Source organism: Carettochelys insculpta, chromosome 17 (assembly GCF_033958435.1).
Source record: "Carettochelys insculpta isolate YL-2023 chromosome 17, ASM3395843v1, whole genome shotgun sequence".
In the NCBI taxonomy this organism is placed as follows: Eukaryota; Metazoa; Chordata; order Testudines; family Carettochelyidae; genus Carettochelys; species Carettochelys insculpta.
The window spans coordinates 22,149,560-22,157,903 of record NC_134153.1 but is presented as its reverse complement, the minus strand read 5'-3'; positions in this window follow the sequence as shown (position 1 = coordinate 22,157,903).

Genomic DNA, 8,344 nt, shown 5'->3' with positions numbered 1-8,344 from the left:
TAGAGTCTGGCTGCACCCCGAGTCCACTAAAGCGATCATGGCCTTGTTTCCCACAAGGACTGGGACTGTAATTGTGGGTGCCTGAGGGGGTCGCGCCCTCTTTTCAGCCGCCCACACTCGGCCAAAACTACAGATGCCTTCCAGGCAGTCCCGTTGGAGGTGCCCCCATTGACTGCAACTGAAGCAGGGTCCTACCGCTGGTTGGGACCGCCCCTGGGTTTGGCGCCCCTTAGGACCTGGTGGTCGCGTGTTAGTAGCCCCCTCCATTCGCCCCTGGGGTTTACTGGGGTCTGGCTTCAGGGGTGTCGTCCGACGCGGATTGGGTGGCTCCCGCAGCTGGCCGGACGATTTGGAGCGGGGCTCCTCTGGCTTCCCAGCTCCGCGACGCGGGGGCCAGGACGATGGGACCAGGCCCGTGGGTGCCTCTGGCTCCTCCGCCGCTAGGAAGTCCTCCATGAGGTCCACAGCAACTTGCACGGTGGCAGGGCGGTGGCGTCGCACCCAAGCCCGTCCTTGAGGTGGGAGGATGCAGAGGAGTTGTTCGAGCACAACCTGCTCCATGATCTCTGCGGGGGTTCTCACCTCTGGCTGCAGCCACCGCCGGCACGCGTCCCTCAACTCCTGTGCCACGCACCGCAGCCGGGCTCCCGGGGCGTAGGTCAGAGACCGGAAGCGCCGGCGAAAGGTCTCCGGGCTGACGTCCAATGCGTCCAGGACGGCTGCCTTTACCCGGTCATAATCTCGGGCGTCTTCCACCGACAAAGCCCGGTAGGCTCTCTGGGCCCCCCCCGTCAAATAAGGGGCCAGTAATGTGGCCCACTGGCTCCGGGGCCACCTGGCCACCACTGCTACCCTCTCGAAGGTGACCAGGAAGGCCTCCGGGTCATCCGCGGGGCCCATCTTCGTCAGGCGTACCGGCGGGGCCGACACTGGGCCCTCCCCTGGAGCTTCTTGCCGTGGCTCGGTGGGTAGCGGCACCAGGGCTGCCAGCTGCTGCAGACACCGTTGCTGGTGCTCCTGGCTCTGTGCCATCAGTTCCGTCAGGAGCTGCTGCTGCTGGGCTCCCAGCTGCTGGAGTAATTGCTGCTGCTGCTGTAGTTGGGCAGCTTGCTGCTTGTGCTGGCTCTCCGCCAAATACTGCAGTAGCCTGTCCACCTCCACTGGGGAAGCAGAGTTAGCAGCAATACAAGAACTCACAAAACAAGCACCAGAGGCGAAAAAAAAAAAAAGATAGCGGACAGTTGCCCTCACTGTCCAGGGACCTTCCCCTCCATGGGTCTGCGCCCACTTCCTCACCCCTTACGTCAGGGGTGGGGACCAGGTACCCACATTCTCCACCACGTGTAGCACGTCCCATGACGCCCAGCCCCTTGGTCTAGGGCGGGCGGCAACAAAAAGGGGGTTAGGGCACCAGCCCGTACTCAGTTCGGGCAGTCAGCGGCTCACCGCTACCACCATACAGGCCCCAGCCCTCAATCTAGGGCGGGGCAGCAGTTCAGAAGAGTTGTATAGTTCTGGGCCCGGCCCTCAGTCCAGGGCGGGGCAGCAGTTCACCAGGGTTAAGCACAGGCCCAGCCCTCAGGTTGGGGCGGGGCAGCAACACAAGGGTTAAACACCGGCCCAGCCCTCAGTTTGGAGCAGGGCAGCAACACAAGGTTTACAGACAGGCTCACCGGGGGCTGGCCCTGTCAGGGAGGGGGTAGGGGGTCGCAGGCCCTCCCCCTCCACTGCGACCCGGCCCGGGGCCCTGGGGGTCGCTCACACGCCACCCCGGCAGTGGGGATCCAGACCGCAACACACTGCCATTGGTTCGTGAGCGACGTTCCCCGGGCCACTTCCTACCTCACCCTCTGCTGGCGGAAGGTCCCAGTCCATCTGGTCGAGGGGGCCCCCTAGGTCGGTCTCCTCCGGGTCATCCACCTTCGGGGGCTCCGGCCAATCATCCATAACAATGTCGTTAGGGTAGTCAGGCGGCGGCAATACAGGAGACGCAAGGCGGTCCTGGGTCTGAGTGCTGTAAGGATCCGCCGGGACTCTGGGGCAGCCCGCTCCCGGGGCCTCTTCCAAGGCGGGGGGTCTCCGCCGGCGGGAAGGTCCTGGTAGGTCTGGGAAGTCCGGGTAGTCTCCTTGGGGCATATGGACCCGGGATTGCTTGGAGCCTCTGGGGGCCTGCTCCTCTGGCCTGGCCGGGCGGCCGCAGGCCCTCTCCCTTCGGCCCCGAGGAGCTCGTGCAGGCACGTCCTCCCTGCCCGGAGGCCCAGCCCCGAATGGTTCCTGGGTCCCGCCTTTGGCTCTTCTAGCCCTTGGCCCCGCCCTCTGAGGGGCGGGCCTCTGGTCTCCTGACTCCGGCCCCACCCACCAGGGCCTCTGCATAGCCTCCCCTGCCTCCGGGTCTGCAGGAGGCCATAGTGACTCACTACAGTCTTGTTGAAGCCAAACCTCGCTCCACCTCAGGCTGCTACATGGCTGCACAGCCTACCCCGGCAGAATCCCTGCCTGTAAAGGGAAATTTCATTTTTGAGAATGGCAGGTGATGTGAGAGTGCCTGGGGTGGGCTCAGCAGACAGAGGGATGTGTCTAGGATTACCTACAACACTAAGGTGAAAAAATGCAGAATTAAAGAAAGGAAGGCGCTTTGAAATTTGCCTTCCTGCTCTAGGGCTTGACTGAGCACTGCACCAGATTTACCTCAGAATGAGATGAGACTGAATCTAGGAAACTTGCTCTCCCTTTGCTTTTCCAGCCTTGTTTTCAAAAAATTAATATGTCCTTGAACCTTATGCTCTGAGCCCAAGTTTGTGGTCTGTTTCATCTGCACTAGTCTCGTGCATTGTGTTATTTTGGAGTGATACCAAAGTGCAGCCTCCACATTTTGGGATGATCTCTATCTACAGATCACAGAATCAAGCACCTGTCGCTTCTTCGTGGTCCTCATTTGTTAGCAGTTTCGTTGTAGTTTGTATTCCTAGACTATGACACTCTAGTCTCCTTCAGTCCCGGCTTCATGCTCCCAGCAGCCTGTGAGCACAGCCCATTCGTTCTTGTTTGTTTTCTAGAGCAGTGTGGAATGCTGTTTATCTAATCAAATTGAGCTCACTTTTTAAGATTATCGGTAATTCAAATGGTGGCAGTTGGAGATGGGTGGTAAGTGTTTTTGGGGCAAGGATCTGCCTTCCTGGTAGTTTTATAAAGTTAGCAACTTGATATATTATGAAATATCTGGTTATTTTAGACAAATTCAGAGAGTTCAAAAGATTAGTGCATGTTATGTGTGACAGTTATCTTTTACTGCAACAGACAAGATGGCTGGTCTTAGATTTAAGACACTGCCCTGAGCGTACAGGTGACCTAGCTTCAGTTCCTGGCTCTGTCACAGATTTTCCTACTGATTTTAGGCAAGTCAGTTCGGGTGAAGTTCTGGCCCTCGTGCAAGCAATGGCAAAATTCCCGTTCACTTCATTCCCTGGAGCAGTGGCTCCCAACCTTTGCAGTAACACAGCACGCTTCAATGAGACAAGTTTTCCATGGCACAACCACTTTTTCAGCTGAATCGATTGCTCATAAGTGTCACATACTATGGTTACGGTCTTATGGAAGAGGTTTGCAATGCAGTAGAGCATACAACAAGCTAAACAAGGATCAAATGCATTAATGTTTCAGATCCAGTGCAGAATACACTGTCTTAGACAGTAACACAGACACATTTTCAAAATCCGCTCGAGGACACGAGAGGGATGTTAAATAAACGAGTAACCACTGAAAGCAGGTCCCTTCCCTGCCAGCCCATTGGGACCAGAACATGGTATTTAAACCAAGTACCAGCCTCAACAGGCTTCCCCCTCTGCTTTCCTCCCTCCTGCCACAGCAGGGGGCAGGCTCCCTGACAGTTCCTTTGGGCCAGGAAGCAGCATTTCTGGGTCTTCCAGGATTGTCAGTTTCCCCCAATAGGCTCTGCAAAGAGCCCCAGCAAGGGGAAATTGACTAAATTTCACAGCACATGGACACTTCTCATGGCACACTGGTGAAAAACCACTGCACTAGAGCTAGAATGTCACGCTTCTTGATTATCACCCAGCAATCTGGGAGTGACAGGGAAGAAGGATTCTTTCGAAGAGGGTTTACTTTCGAAAGAGCAGCGTCTACACTGGCTTTTTTCTTTCGAAAGAAGCTCTTTTGAAATTAGAACAGGCAAATGAGGTGCCAAATATGCAAATTTATACTTTGTTTGCATTTTCGATTTGCCTCCTTTGCATACCTCTTTCGAAAGAGGAATGCAAGTGTAGACGCACCATTTGTGTTCTAAAAAATCTTGGAAGCCATTTAAATTGGAAGAATGGCTGGGAGCAGAGATCAAAGAGTTTGGAATCTCCCGCTGAACATGAAAGTCTTAATTGCTCAAAGGATGCAATATATCCACAGCTCACTCATTGCCACAGAGAATGCAGAGCTCTGGTGAACACTAAAAGGCCTAGTTTTGACAGTGGTCTCTGGTTTTCTGTTCCCCAAACAAGTGTAGGTACAGTGTTGGAGTACAAATAACAATTTATAGGCCCTGGTATGTCTAAAACTTGCTTGTACCCACAAATCATGTAGTTAGACCTTTAAATGCTGAAGCTATATCCTGGTGCCAAATCGAAGGCCAGGTGGAGGTCCTTTTAAGATTAATCTTAAAACACCCAGGGTGAGATTGTGACTCAGACTACACCCCCAAATAAGGGAGGAAGAATTCTTTTTACACCTTTATGGGGGCCTTACTTCAAAGGTGTAAGTGGGGCTAGTTGCCTGCTTACACCCGCTTGAGAGCCTGTAAATGGGAAGGGGCAGGGAATGAGCATCCTTGGCATGACCCTCACCCCCTGCGTGCTGGCCTGGTCTCTGTAGCTATATCAGTGTGGTGGGAGTAGTGATTCCTACAGGATAGGACAGCTGTCAGTTATGATGCCCAGAAGCAGAATGGGAATGTAGGGTATTACTGAGGCCTCTTATGCAGCAGTCCTCATGAGGTGTTGCATCTTATGTGCCCTTTCTTGTTGGAGCCTGTTCCTGAAATCTCTGTGTAACCCTAAGGGCTGGGGTGCCCCTTCTGCAGTTCTGCCTATCAAGAGCACGTCAGGCTGGGAAACCTGATCAAGAAGGGCTCTGCTGCAGCTGTTTCCTGGATCCAAGTTAAGGTTACAGTGGTAGGAAGAGAGCCATTTGTCACCTGAATGACTGGAAGAGGCTTGCAGATACAGGACGACTCGGGTGGATCTGGGATTACACTAGATCATAACTGCTTCTAACCATACCTGGGCTGCACCATGATAAAGGATGTGCATTAATAAAGGTTGATGGGAATGGGACTGCCATGGTAATGATTCATTTCTGCAGTGCCTTTGCTAGCCATCTAACCTCTACAACACTCCTTCTGATTGCAGCTTTTACTCACACAGTGTTTCCCTGGAGTGCTTACTTTAGCCAGAGAGTGCAGCTGATGTCACGGCTGAGTGAATTGCCAAGGAACCAGACTCACTGCCTTTAGGAACATGAAGGGGTGGTTTGTCTCGTTGACCTTTTCTGAATTGGGTATTTAATCTACATAACACTGTCTGAAAAGGACTCCTTTGGTCAGCATTACCAGCTAGTGCTCACTCTCAGGTACACCTCTAATCTAGCCGAGATAGGTTCTTTCTCCATGCTCATCACGGTAGTACTCAGGTGCCTCCAGCAGTACGTTAAGCAAAAGAACCACATATCTTACGTGGGGTTGTTGAACTGAACCAGCTGCACCTTTCTTTGTCTCATGTCCCATGTCCCTAGTACTTTCTTGCTGCCCTAGAACGATCAGAACAGTCTGGTTTTCTGTCACTTACAGTTGTAAGATGCTCAGTGTCACTTGACTCTCCTGTTGGTAAAAAGCAGCTACCTCATGATCTGTCCTACCTCTCAGCATCTGTGCCTGGTGATGCCTTTCTTCTCCGGAGACTCCCAAGTCAGAATCCTAGGAATCATTTTTAAGCAGATTCACTTGGGTCTTGTTCTTCCTATCACTCCTGGAGCTTCTGCTCATAGGCTCCACCAGCAGTGATGGCTGCATGCAGCATCTGGCTTGCGCATTTCGTTTGCTCATCAGAGGGTCTAATTCCTGGTCCCAAGGAAATCAATGGCAAACTTACAGTGACTTCAGTGATGTGAGGACAGCACTTGGGAATATCTTTGCAGCTTCCTTTAAGGTATCTGATCTAGACCATTGCTCTAGATCAGTGGTGCTCACAAACCGCTGGGGGCACACGATGTCTTTCAGGTGGTACATCAACCCATCTAGACATTTGCCCAGCTTTTCAAACAGCTACATTAAAAAGTAGGTGTGAAGTCCCTACAAAGTAGAATTTCATGAAGGAAGTGGAGACGGGCACACACACACACACAAAGTTGGGAAGCATGGGCCTAACTTCTAAGAAAAATGTGTGTGAATTGGGGACATCATCTGTGTGCAAATGATTGCAAATGCAAATTGAGTGACTGCATGTTTAAATAGTGACAGAGAGGTCGCCACGTCAGTCCATATCTTCCCAAAACAAAAAAACCCAGCCTTGTAGCCCTTTAAAAACCAACAAAATAATGTATTAAGTGATGAGCTCTCATGGGGCAGACCCACTTCTTCAGTCCAGATCTTCAAAGAGCTACATGACGGCTTTTTTGTTTTGTGCATGTGTGACTGATCATGAAAATATGGAGTACGCTTGTGCATTTTAGTCTGCACATTTATCCCAAAATGTACACATTAGTGCCTTGTGTTATTTTGGTGATTTTTTCATGGTTCACAGGTTGTGGGGGAGAGGAGAGGAACCACTGACATTACTGCGAAATCCTGCGTCTCACAAATGAATAAAGAAACCATGTTTACTACTTTGTATTAAGGTCACAATGTAGCTCCTAGCACCCTTCAGTGCTTATTCTTAGCTACCAAGTCCAGCGATGCCGTGCTATTTGCCAGTGATGATTTGGAGCTCTGAAAACTAGGGGGAGGAAATTCTAACATATTCAGATCTGATTGAAAGGGAAGGGCTATTGCTTCCATTTGGGCTTTATATCAGTCTGTATTGTGCATGCAAACATCACAAATCGTCTGAAAATCCCTCCAAATACTGACCCAGTTTGAAATGAGTCAATTGGTGTTCAACACTGAAGGGCCAAGATCCTAATAATATACTATGCAAGATACTGACACAGTCTTTGTTCAGAATCTTTAATGTAAGCCCAGACAATGCAGGCCTGAAGGTCTGGGGTCTAACTGGACAAGGCATGGTACAAATAGCAAAAGAAGCTTTTGTTTGTGTAAGTAGGCCTAAAACAAGAACTGAGACAGTATAACCTGGGGTATGAAAGCAGTAATTGGGGCTTATCTTGAATTATAGCCCCAGAACTTACTGAAGAGGGGCCTGGAATTCTGTGCCCCAGTTGTCAGAGACATAAGATTTCATCTTCCTCGAATACTAGCCTAAGTTCAGGAAAAGGTCTAACATGTCAGCATGAGTGAGGGTGTCTACCCCACCAGATGCCGATCTGAGCCCAGAAGGGGGAAGCATTGATAATTGTGTACTATTACCAGTGCATGCTCTGCTTATTGTTCTTTTTTCTTAAGGCCATATAGGAATGTATTTGCGGAAAAACCTATCGGGGGTGCCATCTGTCATTCGTAAAGACCTGGAACTGGAATTTAACCTGTCTTCTACAAGAGAAAACTTAAGGGATAACACCTTTGTATTCACATGTAAACCTCAGCTGTGGGTGGAGAATTTGTGTAATCTTTTAAACTATTGGCTTATTGTGCTCATTATATCTTGCTGCTAGCACCTATCCAGGGGCTTGGGAACTCCCACCCCTTCCCTTCTCTCTGCCCATAGACACCCTGTATAATTCATTGTAATCAGCTGTTTGTCAGTCACACTGAGCCTACCAAGCGAAGTGACGCATTGCCAACCATGCAAAATAAAGGCCCTGTGCTTGAATCTACAGTGTCAAACTTCTGTTCCTTCAAACACGTTTAGAAATGTAAAGCAATGATGCCTCCCATCTAGTTTATTCAGGATCTCGTAGTTTTCTAAGCATGAGTAGCAGCGATACCCATTATTCTTTCTAACATGCAAAAGGCACAAGAAAGTGATAAACGTGATTCTGTGCAAAGTGTCTCTAAGAAAATACACAGGGAGAAAATTATGGAGAAGAGCTCCCAACAGAAGAGAAAGCAAAAGTGCCTTCAGGCAAGTGCAGAAAAGTTCTGAAAGCGCTTGCATTTTTGAGTCCAGAGATGCTCAGTCAGGCAAAGGTGCTTTGCAAATCCAGGAAAGGAAATTCAAGGCAA